Source organism: Aptenodytes patagonicus, chromosome 2, assembly GCF_965638725.1.
Source record: "Aptenodytes patagonicus chromosome 2, bAptPat1.pri.cur, whole genome shotgun sequence".
Taxonomy (NCBI): Eukaryota; Metazoa; Chordata; class Aves; order Sphenisciformes; family Spheniscidae; genus Aptenodytes; species Aptenodytes patagonicus.
In genome coordinates, this window is record NC_134950.1 from 103962802 (window position 1) to 103984766 (window position 21965).

General features: G+C 42.1%; 1 long non-coding RNA gene across 1 annotated transcript in view; it reads left to right on the forward strand.

Annotated features, from left to right (window-relative positions):
• Window positions 1-21574, forward strand: part of LOC143157448 (uncharacterized) — a 29109-nt gene extending 7535 nt beyond the window's left edge. Inside the window, exon 3 of the long non-coding RNA XR_012994794.1 lies at window positions 21539-21574. This is a non-coding gene — a long non-coding RNA (uncharacterized LOC143157448). The remainder of the gene's footprint in view (window positions 1-21538) is intronic.
• The last annotated feature ends 391 nt before the right edge of the window (window positions 21575-21965 follow it).

Here is a 21965-nt window from a genome sequence, read left to right on the forward strand (position 1 = left end):
ATTCTGTCTTGTTTTTTGAATAGCAGCCCAACAGCATGCAAAGGTGTGATGTTGTTGCTTAACCTACTCTCTCCCAGTCTTGCTGGCAAGGGAAAAAGAGGGAAAGATATTTAGGATTTATATTCTCTTGGCTTTGCCATAAACAAAGGAGATTTTTTCTTTTTTCTTTTTTTTTCTTTTTTTTCTTTTTTCTTTTTTTCTTTTTTCTTTTTTCTTTTTTCTTTTTTTTCTTTTTTCTTTTTTTTTCTTTTTTCTTTTTTTTCTTTTTTCTTTTTTTTCTTTTTTCTTTTTTTTCTTTTTTCTTTTTTTCTTTTTTCTTTTTTTTCTTTTTTCTTTTTTTCTTTTTTCTTTTTTTTTTCTTTTTTTTCTTTTTTCTTTTTTTTTCTTTTTTTTTTTCTTTTTTCTTTTTTTTCTTTTTTCCCTGGGCGTTTCCTGAATGAATTCATATTAAATGATGAGTTTACTGGAGTAATACATGTTCTTCCTCCCTAATATTTATTTATCTGTGCTTTTCCTCATTAGCAGTAATGATGGCACGGAACGGTGAGTCGATGCCATGTGTTATGGGCTGCTATTTGCTAAATTTGAGCCTGAAAGCAGGAAAGTGAAGGGAGAGCAAAGGTGGCTCTTCAGTGTTCTGCAGGACAGGTGGGCTCCAGAAATTAAACATAAAAGCAAAGTTGTGCAGCTTACCCACATAGCCACATTGAGGGTCAAGGGCATCTCTCAGCTGGGGCTGCCTCCTGGGACTAGTCTGCTTTCCAAAGCACTTCCATGAACCTGCTGCTGCAGAGATGCAAGGTGGGGGATGATGATGAGGAAGGACTTGCTGGGTCCTGCTGGAGGTTGGAGTCAGTAGTTCCTGCTAGGTAGCTCCCCTGCTGGGAAAAGCAGCCCTCCTGGCGGGGTAGGAAAGCTGTGGGAGGGCAGGGAAGGCTACTTGCCCCCGGGCTAGAGCTGGAAATCACCTGGCTCCTGCTCAGCTAGTGAAACAACAGCAGGGAGAAAAGTCTGTTATCCTGCCTAGATAGGTGCCTTCATGTGGTTCTGGGGTGCTAGAGAGGAGTCAGTTCTCCCATGCTTAGTCTGCTCTTGAGAACCCTGCTGTTCCTAGCCTTTTCTTGTTTTCCTCTTCAATAACATCTGAGCAGGGGTTAAAAAAAGATCATTGGCAGACAAACAGAAGTATAGGATGCTCAATACTAAAATTTTCAGTGTCTTCAAAAAATGACTTTAATTTTATTATGTTGTCTTAGGGGCTTGATTGTTGACTGGTTAGGCACTTGGTAAACCTCCTAATAAAAAGAATAGACACTTTTGTTGGTTTTACGCCCTTTTTTTAAATGTCCCTGTTCATGTTCTGTTATTTTGCTGTGATTTTTTTTAAAATAGCCAGAGTAAAACAAAAGTGGTAAATCCTAATTTAGAGGTGTTAGCAAGAACTGGCTCACTCTGATAAGGGTCAGCCAGGCTTCACTGGTTCTTTATTATAATCCACTATCCACTGTGGTTTATCCTCTCCGAATATTACTCTTCTGTTATACTTGCTATCATCTCAACAGAGATGATAGCTTAATATTTGCAAATGACCTAAATATAACGAAGAGCAAGCCAGAAAAATTCTAAAAACATACCCCTATGAGAAGACAAGGGCAATACTGGCAAACTTGTTTTTCTTAGGACAAGTGTGAACAAGTGTTGGATGTAAAGAAAAAAATCCCGCCCCCCCCCCCCCCCCCCCCCCCCCCTTGCTACAGGGGCACAATTCTCACTTCTGTTCGCAGTCATCTAGGCAAGCTTAGGTTTGTTGAGTGGCAGGGCCTATTTGCTTGTGCACAGCTTACTGTGCCTACAGTACAAATATACAGCTTTCAACTGGGAGCCAGCTCGGAGCACAGGCAGAGCAAGCTCAGGTCTGTCTGTACTTGCCTGCATACAGAGGTCCTTAGAAAAAAGCAGACACCCCCATTTTCTCCTTATTACTGCATTACACCAGAGGCAAATGCTCTAATTAAAATCTGCAGTTAGCAGTGGTTTGTTATAACTGCTGTAAATTTTGGTCATGTTAAGACTTCCTGGTGGTGGGAGGAGAGGCACATAGAAGCTGGTTAGCGCAAACAAGGGCTCTCGCATAGTTGGCTATAGCAGCCTGGCCCCTGTCTTCCATACATTTCGTTAAGGCATCACCTATGGCACTTTGTACCAGGAAAATTACTAAATAGCTTAAGAGAAAATGTGACTAATGCTGTATAGTGGAGGAGCTAAGATCTGTCTTGTAAGAGGTTCTAGTCACATCCTGCTTTCTGCTAGGCTGGGAGGGGGAAAAGTGCTTGACAAGGCTCAAAACAGCCTTGCTGTTACCTGTGCCCGGGTGCATTGCTTCCATCGGTCTGACACAGTGGGGAAAAACTGGGAACTCAGATAACAAGGATGTAAGATTAAGAAATATGCATTTTAATAAAGCCATTAGAGAATGGTTTTGCGTATCTTACAACTAGAGAAATAGAAACTTGGAAAACGAATAGTTTTCTGAGCGGGTCCCAGTTTTTACTTTCTCAGTCACTGTGTTCATTTACTTTGGCTATCCTGATGGCTACTCAAGTGCTGTGCCAGGTTACTGTCTTCTGCTTGGCTTTATGAGCTGGATGGCTGAAAATACCTTCCTTCCAAATATTTATTTGCTATCCTACACTGTGCTGTTTCCACCACCGCATCTAGACCAAGGAAGAATGCCCAATTCATTTCCTTTCTGGGATGGGAGGACTTGATCGTATGGGAGCTATCAAAAGAGATGCAGTCTGGCATGTTAACTACCTTTTGCCTTCTACAAGGGTGCTTTTCTTTTGGGCAGGCTGGGCAGAAAGCTGCGGGTCTGGACGTGCTCTCTCCGTTGAGCACTGTTTAGCACTCTGGGACGGAGGAGCAGAATAGCACCAAGTTGATGGGGTCGTATTCACATGGAGCCCCTGCTTCCTGTCGCACTGTATTTGACCTGACATAAGCAGCTGACATAACATCACCGTGGGTGTTGCCAGTGTTTTCTTCTTTTAATATTAAATTTTTTTGGGGAAAAAAAAAAAAAAAAAGTTTTCTTTTTAAAAGGAAAGAGAAAACCCTAAAGGATCTTGGCTGGCTCTGTGTGCCCTATAGGTATGTCTGGTTGTTTTTGATGAGTGAGGTGCTGTCCTCCTGTTTACCTCTTTCAAAGGAAGTGTCTGTTGACATAGTCTGCATTTCAATCATCTTTATTATACAGTGCTCTGGGAAGCCTTCGGGGCAAGTCGAGCAAGCCCTAAAAATCAGCTTCTTGGTCACAGAGAGACGAGCCTGACCAGACGCCCACAGTTCGTATTTCTTTATTTGCAGAGGTCTGTGGTCCAATAACCTCAGACCCTGCAGCAGCTGAGGTCAGCTTAATTTGGAGTGGTGTGAAGAGGGGTGGTGGGCAGGTCTCCCAGTGGCTGCCATACCCGCCCTTGCACTGCAGCCAGTATGGACCTGGCTGTGCTGCCAGCGCTGTCAGGGAGCTGGCCTCGCTGCCCAACCCGGTGGAGGCTGGGGTTTTCCTGCAGCAAGAGTGCTGGGTGGGCACTACCAGGCTGGGAGGCAGCTCAGAGGAGTCTTTCTCCCTTCCCCTCCCTCTGTCCCACGTGTTTTCTGTGTGCGCTTTCACCATGGGGTGCTGCTTAGCGTTTGTTGCCCTTAAAGTGTGGCTCAAACGTTCACAAGACTTCATGTGCCATTACCTGTGCGAAGCTTGTTCGCTGAATGGAGTCCAAAGCATTGCACAGTGCGGGTTTGTGTTTAGACAGTTGGTCCCTGCATTCATTAGAGAACTACTGTTAATGATCGTCCATGTCATCAAAGCTGTCTCTTAATGTTTGCATGAGGAGAGAATTTTACTTCAGATTGAAGTTTGCATGTCAGGGCTGAACTGTTGTGGGTAAGCGAACCGTGAATGATTTGCATGACGTTATGGTAGCATCTTGTATTATTCTGTGCTCTTGTAAGTCTTTTGAATAGGTGAAGTTAGCTTTGGTTTGCATCGCTGTGATATTTTCCTCTAGTGCTCAATGATGAGTTCTAGATAGATGCTCACGAAAATGATGCTATGCGGAGAGCATCCATCTTCTCGGTAAAAGGTGGGGCCCTGACCAGCCACGATGTGCCCTCGAGGCCTCTTTCTCCAGATCTGCGCAGCTGCCTGGCACCTCTGAGGGGCTAAACCCATCCATCTTTCGAAAGAGGAATGGCTTTATACTGTGCTAATAGAAAGTGAGTTATAAACCTTCCCCTCTCAAGATGTTTGCAGTCCCAATGTGGAGCTTTATTTGATCTTCGATAGTTCATACCTTGACAGTTGCAATCTCTATCAAAAATTGTTACCCAGGAAAGCTACAGGTGGTTAAGCAGCAAGGTATGAGTGACCTGGATGTCGAGTGTAAGGCACTTCTTGTGGGGCATGGGGAGCTGCCTAACAGCTAAATATGCTAAATATTAAAATATCAATTAAAATAATTTGCAGAGTCATGCACTAATGATGAAAGCAGCTTGTGCCTTCATTGTAGCCAAAGATTTCAAGGGCCAAATTCACTGCAAATATAAACAGTGGTGCAAATTATATGTTAGAGCCCAATTGTTCCCCTGCAGGCTATAAATAACTCCTATTTTAAGTCACTGGGGGTTATTCATCTCCTGTGGGAGAGAGACTGTAGTCTGTGGTGTGGCTGACCAGAAAATGGTTGTTAGTGATAAATCAATGCAAATTACACTGCTTTATTATTCATTGGCTGTACAGATCAAGTGCAGCTTACCCAGCAACAGGGTTTGACACCAAATTCTTTTGTCGCTTAAACAAATGTCCATGCTGAGTGTAACTGAGAGACGCTATCGTAACAGAGTGGAGTTTATCACACATGTTCTAGCTTGTAACTCTCTAAAATCTGAATCAGACCTGTAAGAGTTGACTCTCAACTTAATTTTGCTCTGTCTGTGTAAACCAGGGTTGATAAGTATTAGAAGTAGGTTTATATAAAGAAAAATAAAATGCAATTCCTTGAATTTGTCTAAATTCCCCGTATCTGATAACATGCGCATCCTGCTTTAGAACCTTTAGTGCTTGCATCTAACATCCTGCATCCAAAACAATAGGTCTTCATTGGCTACAGAAAGGATGAATTTGTGTTTAGTGTGGGCAAAATTAAGTTAAAGATAGCCCAAGATCGTTCTTGAAAGGTTTTCTTCTGAAAGTGTTGATTTCAGAGCTTTCAGGTATTATGAGATGTATTATGATTCACATGAGCGTGATATTTTCAGTGTCTACTTTGGTGTTCCTCTGAAAGCTGTAGCTATTGGAAGAAAACAACTGATAAAAAGTGCTTGTTGGGTTTCTCTTCTCTTGCTCATCAACTTTTAAGCCGGCTTTCTATTTCTGGTGGTTGTGGAAGAAAACCTGGAAATATGAATCAAATGCTTCTTCAAACTCAAAAATGAGAAAGCAAAATAAAAAGGAAGAATATATCTTTTAAGTGTTATTTCTAAGTTCGTTTCAGTGGGAGGGAGGGTGTTTTGTCTTCAGATTCGTTAGTTTTAAGTGTGTGTGGCCACTGCTGCAGGTGTTGAACCATCCCATCCCTTTCCAGGCTATTAGCAGCACTGGCACACGTGCAATTGGTGCCTTACAGACGATGGCACTGGTCACCGCGAGCACAGGTACCAAACTTGGCCGTTTGACAGTGCGGCCACACTGACTGCTCTTCAGCTGGCTTTTTTCTGCCATGGTCCTTGAGACGTCGTCATGCCAGCCAGCTCTGTGTGAGTCTCCTCATGGAGGTGCAGCTGTGGGTTGCAGACCGGTTTGTGCTGGGTGGGCTCGCAGCCCTGGGGTGCAAGGGGGCCTGCTGACAGCCATCTGCTGGGACCCTTGCAGCCCCATGTGACCCTACTGGTGTGCACCATGTTTCACAGACTATTCTACAATTCCACTGTGATTTTGGCTGCAAAAAAAATTGGTGGTAATACGGGACGGAAAGCAATGCTGGAAGAAATCCTTAGAGGCTTTCTGATGGTTCGTTTTGCTTTGTACATTGACTTAGCATCAGTCTCCCTTGATGAGTCCGCAGCTACAATCTGCCTTTGAATAAATACTCTGTGTTCTGCTATGGGCTGTTGTTGTTCACAGCCTGGAATGAACTTGTGGAAAGGAGTGCTGTAACTATAAATTGCTTTTTTTGGGCCAATTTTTCTGGCAAAATCTGAATAAAATAATAAAAAATAATAATCTTAGAACTTAACTCTCCTCCTAAAAGGAGGATGTCCTATCCATTTAAAGTGAACCATTTAGCAGCGTATTCCTTCACATTTTTGTTAAAGGTTAACAAAATTGTTTAGACAGCTCTAGTGGCTGCACATCAATCTGCTATAACCAGCTGATTAATGTGACTGATTTCTGCAGCGAATTTCTCTAATCACTTCTTATTTACAAACTGGGGTGGTTTTGTTTAAAGCAGCTATGCTGAGTGTTCATCCATCTTAAAAGTTCATTCTTTGACTGAAGTAAGTTTAGGAAACACAAGTCTAATGAACCTCTGTGACAAACAGTGCCCATAAAAGAAGAGGTCATATGCAAAGTCTCTGGTAGTGTTAATCCCTCTTGTCATCTCCTACAGATGAAGTAAAAAAAATAAATTTTTCTTGAAGCAAAGAGAAAGGAAATCGTAGTGAGTGTAGGCAAATGAGAGAGAAACCAGTACTCCGAAGCCTGCAAGGAAGCCAGGAAACCAGATTTCCATTATCTGGGCTATTTCAAATCACAGCTGGTGATTTGAAATAATCTTACAGCTTTTTTTGGGGAACTTATTTAGACCTCATAGACTTACTCTACTGGGAAATACAGAGGTTCCCTCTTTAGATAATTTTATCTTATTTCTAGTCTTTCTTCAAGTGGAGTTAGGCACTGAGCCGATGTCTCTGCTGTGATACACCGTGCTTCGTCACAGAGTGCAAGTGCTGAATCCTTCTGTGTTTATTCTGTTGGTAAATATCATTCTAACTGCTATTACACAAATCGTTTCCAATGGTAAATATAAGAAATATTTAGCAGCTGTGTCCCTATAGGGAACTCAGTTGGACAGACGTCCCCAGGTACTGGCATGCAGGAGTATAAGCAAAGTCTTTGCACTTTATAGATAACTCCATTGAATTGTAGCACGGCAGAAGTGAGTCTTCAAGGAGGTTTCAAATGGCCAGATCCGTTATGTAGGATGTCAGCAAAAGTTGTGGCATGCTAGGCAAGGTTGATTGGGGGGGGGGGGGGGGGGGGGAAATCATACAAGTGGATATATGAAAATTTCATTCAATATTTAAGGACCACTGAGGACCTGTTAGTCATCTTCAGCAGTTACCATGCTTTTTATTTTTAAAGCAGGCATATTTTCCCTACACTTTTATGACTTTTTTTGTTTCCTTCTAATGCTCTTGTCGTGGTTTAACCTGGCAGGAAGCTAAGCACCACGCAGCCGCTCGCTCACTCCCCCCTGGTGGGATGGGGAAGAGAATCGGAAGAGTAAAAGTAAGAAAACTTGTGGGTTGAGATAAAGACAGTTTAACAGGTAAAGCAAAAGCCGTGCACGCAAGCAAAGCAAAACAAGGAATTCATTCACTACTTCCCATCGGCAGGTGGGTGTTCAGCCATCTCCAGGAAGGCAGGACTCCATCACGTGTAACGGTGACTTGGGAAGACAAAACGCCGTCACTCCGAATGTTTCCCCCCTTCCTTCTTCTTCCCCCAGCTTTATATGCTGAGCATGACGTCATATGGTATGGAATATCCCTTTGGTCAGTTGGGGTCAGCTGTCCCAGCTGTGTCCCCTCCCAGCTTCTTGTGCACCCCCAGCCTACTCGCTGGTGGGGTGGGGTGAGAAGCAGAAAAGGCCTCGACTCTGTGTCAGCACTGCTCAGCAGTAATTAAAACATCCCTGTATTACCAACACTGTTTTCAGCACAAATCCAAAACACAGCCCCATACTAGCTACTGTGAAGAAAATTAACTCTATCCCAGCCAAAACCAGCACAAGTCTGTATGTCTGGGAATGATATTCTACATATGGCTTTCAGAGTAGGAATAATTCTGCAGGTTTCCCTTTACTCTCTGTACCTTTTATTCTGATGACTCAGATAAGTTTGTACTTGAGTGTCCCGTCTGAGGAGAACGTGATACTTCCTAGTGGTGGTCTTGCCATTTTTTCTACACTTAGGTGACAAACTGGAATTCTGTCCAATATCACCTTTGGTTTGACTTAACTTTTTGCGAGAGAAGCTAAAAGAAGTCTGACGTTTTCGGATACTTGTGGACTTCTGAAGAAAAGGTATTTCTCATCCGTATGTACCGCTAAAGCTCTTGCCCAGTCTCTCATTACCTTATGATTCTCTCTGTCTGCCATGTTACTTTTTCTGGTTTTGGCATGTCCTCTCTTGTGCTGTTAATATCCCTTTAGACTGCTCCTACAGAAGGTCTTCCAATCATATCACCTTTAACTTTATCCTTTTCTCTCTAGATTTCCCTTTACTTTCCACTATCTTAAACAAAAATCAACTTTATTTTAAAAGCACCTAACAGTCTACCTCTGTTCTATCTATAATTTGTACAGTTTTTGGAGACTGACTCTTGCTCTTCATAAGCCCATGGCACCTACTGTCCTTCACTTACTTGCTACATTTTAAAGTGGCACTTCAGTGCTTTTGCTCTTTCTTAGGGGAAACCCATCAGGATATGCAGATCTCTTACCAGTTCTACTTTTGCCATGATTTCTGCAGAAAACTTGGACTCTGGTGATCAGAATTCATCTGGTCCCTAGAGGAGGCCCATAGGTGAGGTGGGCAGATGGGAGGAAAGCTTGGGCTGTATTTCTACTGGCATCCGTTCAAGAAGAGAATATTTCTTAAAGGATGGTCTACATCACTGTGTGGGGTAGTAGTCCTTGATACTGAGTCTGTTACAGCCATTGAATACGTCAAGAAATGATGGGAAAAGGTCTGAAGATGCTCATGCAATATTCACGCCTGGCTTTAGTGTGCAGGAAGTGGAAAAGGGAGAAGATACAATGAGGGATAATAGAAGGACAGTGAGAGAAAAAAGAAAGTGATAGAAATGATAGGGAAGCTAATTGAATCAGCAGAACAGTTAATAAAAGGTTTGTGCCTAACTTGACAAGGCAGTTGGTTGTGGTCAGTTAGAAACAAGAAAAAGGTTTGTACTTAAGTACCAGGTTAATAGGATAGAGGAATCTAAAATACCTGTGAAGACAAATGTTGTAGAGGACAATAGATGCATAGCAGAATAATAATCTTGCTGGAAAAGTAGTACTTAGTTGCTGTGTTCAGGAAGAACAGAAAGAGAAGGTAGTAGGCTGTCCATGAGTGTTAACAATGTTGAAAGATCATTTAAAAAAACAAACAAAACAAAACACACAAAAAAACACAAAAAAACACAACAGGAAAGGACATACTGAATAAAAGAGCATCTGTTCTGGTTTTAGCAGCTAATGATGAGGTCATAGAGCTAGACATGGGAAGTAACTTCAGATCAAGTGATCAGGAATTGATTTAATTAAAATGAAGGGAGGATTAAAAGTATGTCCTTAATTAAAAATTGTTTTTGAAAGATAGCAAACTTGAGTTTTTCAAACTGCTAGCAAGGCAAGTCAGCTGCACTGGAGAGCTCAGGCACCCGAACAGTGCAGAAATTGGGAGTTCCTGCAAGTACTCCAGCAGTCTGGGTTTTGTGTCCCAAGGAAGGAGAAAAGTTATCAGGAAAGGGTGAAAGTTAAAGTTGCCGGAATTCAGGCTGAATGGAAGCTAGCAAGTAATGTTTAAACACATAGCAAAAGGACATTGAGCCATATAAATAACTTCCAAACAGCAGGAGGGCTACTATGTAGTGGTGCTGCTTGTGCAGGGATTAAGCATAATTTAGATGTGGCCTCAGTGTAAAAAAAAAAAAAAAAAAAAAAAAAAAAAAACCAAAAAACCAACCCCACCGCACATCCCCTCAAAGAAACCCTAGCGGTGACCATCAGGAGAGAAAAATCTGAATGTGATGGAAGCAAAGCTTGAATATTGCAGTGCTCCTGAATTGCATAGAAGTAGCTAACCTTTGTAACGGCTCGCTCGGAAATTGAAGGTATGACTGCAAGGATTTTTAGCAAATCCTTCAACACCCACTGTCCACCTCTGGGCTCTATGCTTTGTGCTTAATTGTGTTAGCTATCTGGAACAGGAGTAGTTTTGTGTTGTCACACCGCTTGGTGTTGTGGTTCTTGAGGATTGTTATGTCAATTCAGGAAGGCTTAAAGCATATAAACCTTAAAAAAAAGTTAGAGGAGGGTGTGAAAAGAACTTTAAATGTGATGCCATGTTAGGAAACTACTTGAAGGGTTTATTTGGGGGTTTTCTGACTGAACAGAGAAGGGAAGATGAGTTCAGCATTTGTACCTTTTATGCCCTGGCAGAAGGCTGTGGCATTTTTGGGACACTGAAGGGGAGAATGTTGTCAGACTGGTTAGGATAAAGTACAGAGAGAGATTTAAGCTGCTGAGACTGGAAGAAAGGGGCTGCAAGGGAGCAGCTGGACTTGATACTCAGGAGAGAAGGAAATGTCACAAGTGACTTTGAATTTGCTGTTGTAAGCATTGAAATCCCAGTGTTGGCATCAGTTGTAGGGAGAGGAGGAAGTGTTGTAGAGAAGGCATTTAGTATCTGGGCAAGTTAATTTATGTTGGTGACAAAATGTAAAACTTGAAAATTTGGGAGGTAAAATGAGGTATGTGTATAAGTGCAAAGGAGATGGCTTAGAAGGGGAAAAGATGTGTCTGACAACATGGTTTCATGAGCTGAGGCTCCTGGCCTATACCCCTCTCTTGTCCTTTACCACACAGTCCTGCCATCACCTTCATGTCAGACCACCTCAGACTGCTTTGGAAATCTTAAAATGGCATCTGAACCATCAATGCAGAGGTGAGCACTAAAGTCGTGAGCTAAAGACATCACCCAAATGCGTTGAACTGAGAAGACCACCGTGCCAGTGGCAGAGCTTTCAGAAATGCCTGTCGATACGGTGGGCTGCCCAGAACAGAGAATAATCATTGACAGGAAAAATAGCGATTGATTTGAAATTTTAGTGAGGATGAGAGGTCAGAGCAAGGATGATGATCAGCAGTATCAAAAGAACGAGAAGGGTCAAGCAGGAGGGGGATAGAGGAAGGTCCTTGAGATTTGCCTGGGAAGAGATCATGAATGACCCTGGTTGAGAGCATTTTCATTCAAAGGGAAACAGCGGAAGCTGGGCTGGACGTGATCCAGTGTAGAGTTGGAAGAGAGGAAGTGAGCGCGTTGGCTTCAGCCTATGCTTGCAACAAGTTTATAGATAAGGGAAAGGAGGAAAGGAGTAACTGCTGAAATAGGTAGGGCTGTCGTCTTGTGGATAGTGGAAAGGGGGGACAGAAGATAGAGGGGTAAGTGGGGACTAAGCTTGGCTGAAACAGAATGTGCAGCTGAAGACAAATGGAAGAGGTTAAAGAATTTCAGTTGAAGAAATGTAAATAGTCTATAGGGTCTATATGGTGATATATTAGCAAACTTTTTTTTTGGTAGGAATTAGCAAAGACCAATGAGAGAATTCAGTTGGAAAAATGAACAGCTTGATGCTTAACGAAAAGGAAATCAGCCAAATGAACTTTTTGTCAGTTAGTTGTAACTGATTTGAAGCAGCAGTGTGCTGCTGCTTTCCTCTTCCTCTTTCCGCCCCCACGGCCGCAGCAGACAGCAGGGCAGGGTGCCGATCTGTGCCGGTGTTACGGTGGCTTGCTACGGGGTTTGCTTGGTTCTGGAAGGAGAGAGACGCATCCAGACTTCAGGGGCCGCACAGCCTAATTGTCTGGCTCAGGTCCAGCTGCTGATTGACCCAATAAACTCTAATGAATCTGGATTCCTGCAGTCTGATTTGCTTCCTCTCCCCGTTATGTGCCTTTCTCAGTCCATGAAGAGCTGAAACCTGAGTGCTGGCTTTAACAATGGGAGTGAGAGAGGGGGGAAGGAGTGGAAGAAAAGGCAGATAACAGCCGAATGTAATCAGTGTTTTATTACCGTCCTCAGGAAGTGGGAATGGCTTTAAAAAAAAATAAAATAGTAGTAGGTTGGAGCAAGGAAAGTTAATTATGGTGAGGTTATTTGACAGGAAATTACAAAATACAAACAGACAGAAGAAACACATTTTAAAACAGGGTAGGAAATCTCAAGTTACTTCGCTGTGTATATTCAAAACCCCCAAAGCAAAGGCTGAAAATAGCAGTTTAAACAAAAGCTATCTTATCTGATAAAGGCATTTCAAGCACAAAAGGAAATTTATATATTGGGTTGACAGTCTTAAAATGAACTGATTATCTTGATAACACCATAGATTTAATTGTGGGAAAAAATTGGGTTCATTTGTATGACCTGCAGACACAGTAAATTCCCATGTAAATTCATTCCTTTTCTTTCTTTGTACATTTCTTGTCTCCTAAGCGGTGTTTATCAGTGTTTTCCAAAAATTGTAAAGGTAGATTTATGCATGTAGGATGAGACTGATAAATATGTGTATATTTGAAAGACTTCCATGCAGACCAGGTATGAGTCATTTCCTATGCTACTGTATGGAAGCGTATTAATGGTATTTCAGCAAGTACCATTCAGATTCAGAAAGATTTTGGCAGAAATACATTGTTTTGGGATGAGGGTAGAATTTCCAGTACTAGCGATCAGAATTATTATTTTATTCGTTTCATTGTTAGTATGCTTCTGATATGCTCTTGAATACTCGGTGTGTCTTTTCACTTTCTGTGCGGAAAGGAAACTATGCTGTTACCACATCACCTTTATCCCGAGTCTGTAAAGCATTTACGAGTGTGAGGGGAGCAGAACTCGCTTGCTAGCGCAGTTCTCTTGTAGCCCTGCTGTATGTACCAAAGCTGCAAAGAACAGTAAGGAGGACCTTTCTGGTACCTGGACTGTCACTGAGTCTTTTGTTATAAACAAAATTATCTTCAAAGAAAGGTGCTGGTTATTTTTTTTAAGCAAATGCTGCTCAATTGCCAGTATTCTCCTTACCATTTTTCTTTGAAGTTTACTGCTGAGATTTTGAATAAACATTGCATCCATATAGATATGTGTCCTTCTAGTGAGATGGGATATGTATTATAGGGTTGATACAATTTGATTTGCTGGGAGGGAGGGGGCAAGGAGAAGGGGAGGAAATAACTCCGTTGTGCAAACGATATGTTAGATTATCTCTGTTCAGATCAAAGACTTAGAACACTGTGGGACAAATATCTTGCTTGCTTTTGACTGAAGCAGTAACAAGAAGCATTAAGAGATTTATAGGTACACCTGGCTGGCTGCTGCGACTTGGAACTTTGTGTTCCTCCCCTCTTCTTGCTCATCAGGCTGCATATCTAACAGTGTATTACAGTGTGGCAAGCACATCTGCAACTTGGTGCCTCATCATACCTGCTCAGTCCTGGGAGACATCTAAGTTTGGGGTTCCCCCCCCCCCCCCAATTAATTTGCTGTGCCTATGAATCCCTATTGCTAACACTGTTGAGCCTTCATAATCATTGAACACGGCAAAATAAAGTCTGGTAGGAGGGCACTTGCTTACTGAGTATTATATTGGAAGTTAGTGGTAGGTAATGCTTCTCCTTGGCTGAGGTCCAACATGGCATCCTTATGGCTAAAGTTAGGTAAGTGGCTGTTTTCATCTGCACTCAAATCTTTCCCTTTTATAGGTGATCCAGGTATGCTTGGGGATCTCTTGGACATCAGAGTGCTCAGAATTATCTGACCTCATGAGGCTCAGAGAGTATCACTGAAGTATAGCACAAAGATGAGTTCACATCAGCTTGCGTTGTGGAACACAAGACTACAAGGCCTGGTAGTATCCTATTGCTCGAAAATCTTGCTAGGAGTCTTGTAAAACTGTCAAGATCTGATGGGTCCATAAGGGTTTTTGCTCTATTTAGCAAAGAAATACCAGTTGTCAACGGACCATGAGGATTGGGTTGCAATATAAATATTCTGAACTTGTGATCGCTGGGTTGTGCACTCAAAATAAATAGAAGTGACACCTGTGCAGGAAAGAAGCTGATCTTTTTTTCTATTGATTTATGTCTTATTTAAATGACCTCCTACTTTAACAGGATTTCATAACTCAACTGGGGGACTTCATGAGGGAAAGTTGTGGGAGGAAAGTAGCTTCCTCCTTAAAAGGGGAGAGTGTTGATGTCAATATGAATCACTAATCTAAAACAGTGAGTATTTAAAAAGAAAAAAAAAGAAAAACTGAAAGCAAATAAAATAAGAAATGGAGCTAAAGTCTTTCCAAAAAGTATGTATTGAGGCTGTGGAAAAACTGGGAAATAGAATCAATCATTCTTGACTGACTCAATTCTGTTGTTTGTTTGTGTTTTTTTTTTTTTTGAAACCCTCTGCAGTTACTCCCTGATACAATTCTGAAATGTAGATGTGGTACTGTTGTAAAATGAGATCAATAAAATGTAGCGTCCTATAGTCAGCTCTCCAGAATGCCGTTGCAAGTATTGGGAACTTGTTTTTCCTATCTGTTCTTTCAGTAATGATCAATACAAACTGACATAATTGATAGAAGATTTTTCTTAGGGTTAAATAGCATGCTTCAAAATTAGCATCTTGGAAGAACCCCAAGATCATTTAAAAAAAAAATAGTTGGCTGTTACTATGAAGTATCCTTTATAATCAACTTTCCTTTTTAAAACTGAGATGTGTATAAATGAGATTTAAGGAGATGCCTTCATCACAGGTGATAATGATGATACACCATTTTGATTCTGTCTTACTGCTATTTTATAGCTATTATTTTACATATGCTGAAAATGGAAAATGAAGTTCTGGAGATGCAAAGTTATGGCCTTATAACAATCCTTAACATGGGCTGATCCTGTGACTAGGTTTGTACTGAATATGTGTTAATGTCAGCTTCAACTTCTTAGCTAAAATAAAAAGAAGTAGCCAAAGTTAGGGGACACAACCATTTTGAAAGTTTGCTTTAATACGGTTTAACTGTTTTTGCCTTCATAATGGTGATAAAATAGATGGACTCGTTTTTGAAAAAAGAAAACACTATTTTACATTAAGCTGAAAAGTGGGGAGACAACTTTGGGAAAATTCTCTTTGATTTTGAAAGGTGTGCACATGAAGCTTATTGTGACTAGTGGGAGTAAATAAAGGCTAGGTCAAGAAATACAGAGTTAGTCTTGTCTCCTGGCTTTGGTTATATGAGTTACTTAAGCAAGTCTGTGCCATCGAGTGTGTTTTCCTGGTGACAGAACTGAGGCTCTGTAGGTGACTGACTTGAGATAAGAGCAAACTGATGAGAACAGGGGTAAGGACCCAGCTCCCCTGACAGTGTTGTTCATGCCTAATCTGCTGAGAAGTACTCCAACCACGAAAGGCGCTTCTGCAAGGCTGAAAGACCTACCAGTTGGATTTTGGGATTTTTAGGTCTGTTCAGCATTCTAAAATATGGCTCATTTATTAACTCGTGCCCCTGCATCTTCGAAACTCCACTGTGGGTAAAGTTTGAACTAATTAACCAGTAACAGATGTAAACCACATTCATATCCAAACCATATGTTATCCTTGTAGTTTATCTGTACTTGTTTCCTTTGAAAACAATGAAGGCTGAAAGTATATTTTGCATGTATATGGTTTTAGTTTTGCAACTTTTTTATGGTTTCCAAATATAGACAGTAGTGCGGTTTGTTTCAAGGTGTTTTGAATAGAGTACCTGGCACATTTCCAACTTCTTTCTAATCAGTCACTGGCTGGCTTTTTTTAAAATTCAAAATATGAAGTGAGTATTTTGCAGAAGCACTTAATACAGCTTCAGTCTAGGACTGGAGTCTCTAGAGATTGGGTGATATCTGTGATTTTTGCTCCTGGAGAAGAAGAATTCTGTGAAATCCTGTTACTCCTTGTTACAAAAAGCAAAGTTTCTTTTGAGTGCTTCCAGTTGGGGGGGGGGGGGGGGGGGAGGAAGGTTGACAATTTTCTTTTGAAGCTTCAGGAGGCAGAAGATTAAAAAAAATGCACAAACGTATTTTGAAAAAATGCAAGATTTTCAGACCAATCTCATTCCTGTTTTGTTGGTGTGGCTTTAAATGTTCATGGATTAGCAGTGTTACTACACATTCACAGTAATGAAAAAAGGTTCTTCCTCCAGGGGCTTACACAGTAGGGCTTACACCGTAGGGCCACGGTCTTGCAACTTGTGATGGGACAGGGAGGTGTTTTTCTCTGTTATGGGACAATAGCAATTCATTTCATTTATTGTGCAAAGCAGACATACTGCTAAAAGTCTCCTTTTTATTCCCTTCCCCCCTTCATGTGAAAGCTCTGCAGTTTGGCCTGAGGGAAATAGGCTACAAAAGAAGGTATCAAATTTTGCAGCCGTTCCTATAGCGTGTTGATGTTGCTCCCTGAACCCAGCCTGAGGGAGCCATTAGTGATCTTTTAGCAGTTGAAGAAGGGAAGGGGGAAGAGTAAAGTTTCCGTAGTGTGCTCAATCTCTAATAGTCATGGGACCTGCACTACATGTTAAACTGCAATTTCAGAATTATTGTATTCAAACTTAGTAACACTTAAGATACATATTTGCATAGTATTATGTAAGAGTTTTCCAAGTAGTTTATTATAAGTAATATCTGATTATTTTTAATATTTTAACTGCCTATAACACTTTTTCAATTAATAGCCCAGTATAGAAATTGTTTTCTTATGGATCAGTTTAAATGAAAAAGTAGAAAATAAATATTCTAATTTTTTTCAAATATAGATTTTTAATTGAAGTGGATACAAAGAAAAGATCCTTTTTTATTCCTTTATTCTCTAGTTATCCCACTAAACACAAGCTGATTTGTCTTATATGATGGTATAACATAAACCACAGCCTAAACAACATAGGCATATAAAACTCATATCGAAGGGAAAATATATATAATATATGTTTTAAATGGGATGAATGCTATTGTCAGGGTAAGACTATGTTAGAAAATGATTTTTTTAATGCTGAATACCAGTGCATAGTAGAACAATGAACTATCCTCAGTATTTACAAAATTATGAATTGTCCCAGCGTACCAGATATTTGACTTCTTTTAAGACAACCTTCCTTTGCGTAGTGATGCAGGTGGTCATGAAGTAACAGCAAATGCAGATTTCAGCACAAATGCGAACACTTTTTATATGACTGACAGCTATCAAATGCCTGTGCTGCAGATTTTCTATCTGAATGTACTAAACTGGTTGGTGTTTCATAAATGGCTACAGTGGAACTGGTATTTGCCAACGTGTTTTTTGTCCGTGCCCTCGTTTGTTCCAGTTAAAACTACCTACTGGTGACTCTTGTGTTACCAGCTTACGCTCTGAGTCTAGAACTGCTTCATCTTTCTCTTCTCCCTCAAGCTTAAGCACAGGCTTTAGTCTTTGGGATCTCAGCCTTATCCCAAAACCCTAAACTCATTTTTGCTGCTTTAGCTTCCACATTGTTCTTCTTGGTGGGAGTTGTTCAGAGCTAGGTTTCTTCCTGAGTTTGCTCACAGGTAATGCATGTCAATTTTACTCTGCTTCTGAAACAGTCAAACGTAAAAAGCAAATAGCTTTTGAAATATCCCCGTGGTCTCCTAACAAGCCTAAAGCTTGTAGAGGGGTCAGATGTGTGTTATATTAAAATCAGGCTGAGCTGAATTTGAGATAAGTTTATTTCCCCAAGCAAATATTCTTTTTTTGATCTACTTCAGCCAAAGCATTAGTGTAATATGTAATGAGAAGAAACTGGGTAGAACATTACATATGAAGACACAGCTACTATGAGTGATATGAATTATTAAGACTTGGATGTGAGCCGAAATCCTGAGCAGAAAGGACTATATGGGTGTTTCTCTTCCACATGGTCTCTTCTCCAGTAGGTTTGGCGTCAGTGGTTAGCATTTTAAACCCAATCTCTTTAAAATCAGTGACTGACGGAAATTGAAGCATCGGAGTCAAGCAAATGATAACAAATAAAGGCCAGGAGACTGGCTTATGTGACTCAAATCCTTAGAACCTCTTCTCCCAGGCATTCTGCCTCCCTACAGGGGAAAACACCTCCTGCCAGACCTCGATTCAGGCTTACCTTGTACATACATCCAATGGTACTGCCAGCTCTATGACTAACACTCCAGGCGGTTTCAAGAGTCTTCCTCAGACAGCCACAAAACCAAAGTAGCCTGTTTCTGGTGTGGGTAGCACCTTGGGAATGAGAAAGGAAGACTGAGCTTCTCTGTTCCGCTGCTGTTAGTGATGAACCCTGTTCTCCTGAATTATGAGTATGGGGAGTCCTGCAAAGACCAGAGGAGCATCTGGGTTTGCAACCAATGCAAGGAGGGGGATTACTGAATTCAGAGGCGGCTTTCCCAGACTGCCTGGAAAGCCATGAAGAAAAACTGCCATCAAGAAATGAAAGACACTGCAAGTCTGAGTATAGGATGGACCTGCTTGTCCTTGCTGTATAACTTGAATTGGGTTGCAGCAACTGAATCAGATTTTTGAAGGCATGGAGGAAGGCATCTTCCAATAACATGTTCAGAGTCTGTAAGAGACCTTTTGCGGAACTGGGAAGAGATTCTGGGTCACTTCCAAAAAATAGATTGGTGTTGGACTATAACGAGCAGCCTGTTTGGTTACAGCTGCTGAACAATACATGTGTGCTGCCCTGCATATGGTAGGGTTATATCCAGCTGTATTTCTCATGGAAATACTGTGGATATTGGAATGGAAGCAGAAGTCCCTTTATTTTTGTAGTACGGTAATTCTGAAAGGATTTTTTCCACCACAACAGCTCTGTCTCCATGCCTGCCCCTTAGAAAAGTTTAACACAGTTTGGAACTGTTTTCACCTGTAGTCAAGAAAGGTAAACCCTGTGTAAGGATAGCCATTTATTGGAAGGCTAAGTAAGATGCCAGACAGTCTGCATGTACAATTGTCAGGTTTAGACACTGGGGAAAGGATCAAACTGTGAAAGAAGTTGTCAAATAGAAACTGTATAAATACATACAACTAGCATGTAGAGGTTTTTAATTATTTTTAAATGAGGTGAAATGTATTTGAGTGAATTACATCTAATGGGGAAAGATTAAAGGTGGTCTCCATTGCTTAAACGAACACAGTCCCAAGTTTTCTTAAATCTCTGGCATGCTCTCTTGGTGCACTCCCGGCTCTGCAGTGAGGAGGGTCCCCAGAGCATGCTCCTCTTCAGCCATCTACTGTTGCTTTGTGTTCTGCCCCTTCTGAGCTTCTGGGATCTCTCCCACTTGGATTGAGGTGTGAAATGAGCATGTGGTGTTACTTTTTCCTTTCACTGTACCAGCTCACGTAGCCAAGGAAGATGAGAGACATAAACCAAGAAATCTTAGTGGTGTGCTAGTGGTGGAGACAGCAAATCATAGAATCATTTAGGTTGGAAAAAACCCATAAAATCGAGTCCAATCGTTAACCTAACACTACCAAGTCCACCACTAAACCATGTCCCTAAGTGCCACGTCTACATGTCTTTTAAATACCTCCAGGGATGGTGACTCAACCACTTCCCTGGGCAGCCTGTTCCAAGGCTTGATAACCCTTTTGGTGAAGAAATTTTTCCTAATATCCAATCTAAACCTCCCCTGGCGCAGCTTGAAGCCATTTCTTCTTGTCCTATTCTTTGTTACTTGGGAGAAGAGACTGACACCCACCTCCCTACAACCTCCTTTCAGGTAGTTGTAGAGAGCAATAAGGTCTCCCCTGAGCCTCCTGTTCTCCAGGCTAAACAACCCTAGTTCCCCCAGCTGCTCCTCATAAGACTTGTGCTCTAGACCCTTCACCAGCTTCATTGCTCTTCTCTGGACACACTCCAGCACCTCCATGTCTTTCTTGCAGTGAGGGGCCCAAACCTGAACGCAGTATTCAAGGTGCGGCCTCACCAGTGCCGAGTACAGGGGCACGATCACTTCCCTACTCCTGCTGGCCACACTATTTCTGATACAGGCCAGGATGCCATTGGCCTTCTTGGCCGCCTGGGCACACCGCTGGCTCATATTGAGCTGGCTGTCAACCAACACCCCCAGGTCCTTTTCCGCCAGGCAGCTTTCCAGCCACTCTTCCCCAAGCCTGTAGCGCTGCATGGGGTTGTTGTGGCTGAAGTGCAGGACCCGGCACTTGGCCTTGTTGAATCTCATACAGTTGGCCTGGGCCCATCGATCCAGCCTGTTCAGGTCCCTCTGCAGAGCCTTCCTACCCTCGAGCAGATCAACACTCCCGCCCAACTTGGTGTCATCTGCAAACTGACTGAGGGTGCACTCGATCCCCTCCTCCAGATATTAAACAGAACTGGCCCCAGTACTGAGCCCTGGGGAACACCGCTTGTGACCGGCTACCAGTGGGATGTAACTCCATTCACCACAACTGGTGTTGGCTTGGCCATCCAGCCAGTTTTTTACCCAGTGAAGAGTATGCCCGTCCAAGCCATGAGCAGCCAGTTTCTCCAGGAGAATGCTGTGGTAAACGGTGTCAAAGGCTTTACTGAAGTCTGGGGAGACCACATCCACAGCCTTTCCCTCATCCACTAGGCGGGTGACCTTGTCATAGAAGGAGATCAGGTTAGTCAAGCAGGACCTGCCTTTCATAAATGCACGCTGACTGGGCCTGATCGCCTGGTTGTCCTGTACGTGCCGTGTGATGGCACTCAAGATGATCTGCTCCATAACCTTCCCTGGCACTGAGGTCAGGCTGACAAGCCAGTAGTTCCCCGGATCCTCCTTCCGGCCCTTCTTGTAGATGGGCGTCACATTTGCTAACCCCCAGTCAACTGGGACCTGCCCGGTTAGCCAGGACTGCTGGTAAAGGACTGAAAGTGGCTTGGTGAGCACTTCTGCCAGCTCCCTCAGTACCCTTGGGTGGATCCCATCCGGCCCCATAGGTCTGTGTGTGTCTAAGTGGTGTAGGAGGTTGCTAACCATTTCCCCTTGGGTTATGGGGGCTTCATTCTGCTCCCCGTGACTGTCTTCCAGCTCAGGGGGCTGGGTACCCCGAGAACAACTGGTCTTACTATTAAAGACTGAGGCAAAGAAGGCATTAAGTACCTCAGCCTTTTCCTCATCCTTTGTCACTATGGTTCCCCCCTGCATCCATTAAAGGATGGATGTTCTCTGAAATCTGGCATTTTCTGAAAGCAGCATGGCACAAATCCTTATTGTGCTTCAGTGTCTCTGCTGTGGTATCTGAGTTTTTGCTGTTTACCTTCTTTTATACGTCTGCAATGTAACTGCTTGTTCTGAGAATTTTCTTCCTTCCACTGTCAACGCTTTTGTCTCATCACACCTTATGTGCAATATAGTTTGAAAGCAAAATGTTTTCAGGTGATCAGGGGATCATGATTGTATTCCTCATTTTCTAGGGGCCTGCTCTGAGACCTGTGGGTATGATCCATGTGTGCTACTGAAGCTGACTCGAATGGTGTGACAAATGTAAGTATTTTGAAGAAACTTGGCCCTGCAAGCCTCCGTTTGTGCACTTGGGATTAACAGATGCTTTAATATCCCTGTGTCATGCCCCCCTTCTGTAATGTGCATACAATGATATCATTCACTTCATCGCACAAAGATGATGTGAAAATGAATCACTTAATGTTTGTAACGCATTCAGATGTTGTTGTGATGAGCACTGTAGGAAAACCCACAAGCAAATGAATAATTCATTGTTCAAATCAGGCTCTGAATAGTACAGAGTAAACAAGAAATGGGACTTCACACTGAATAGTAAGAGTAAGGCCAAATAATTAATGATCACTTGTTCAATTATCACTGTCCATTCAGAGTATTGAA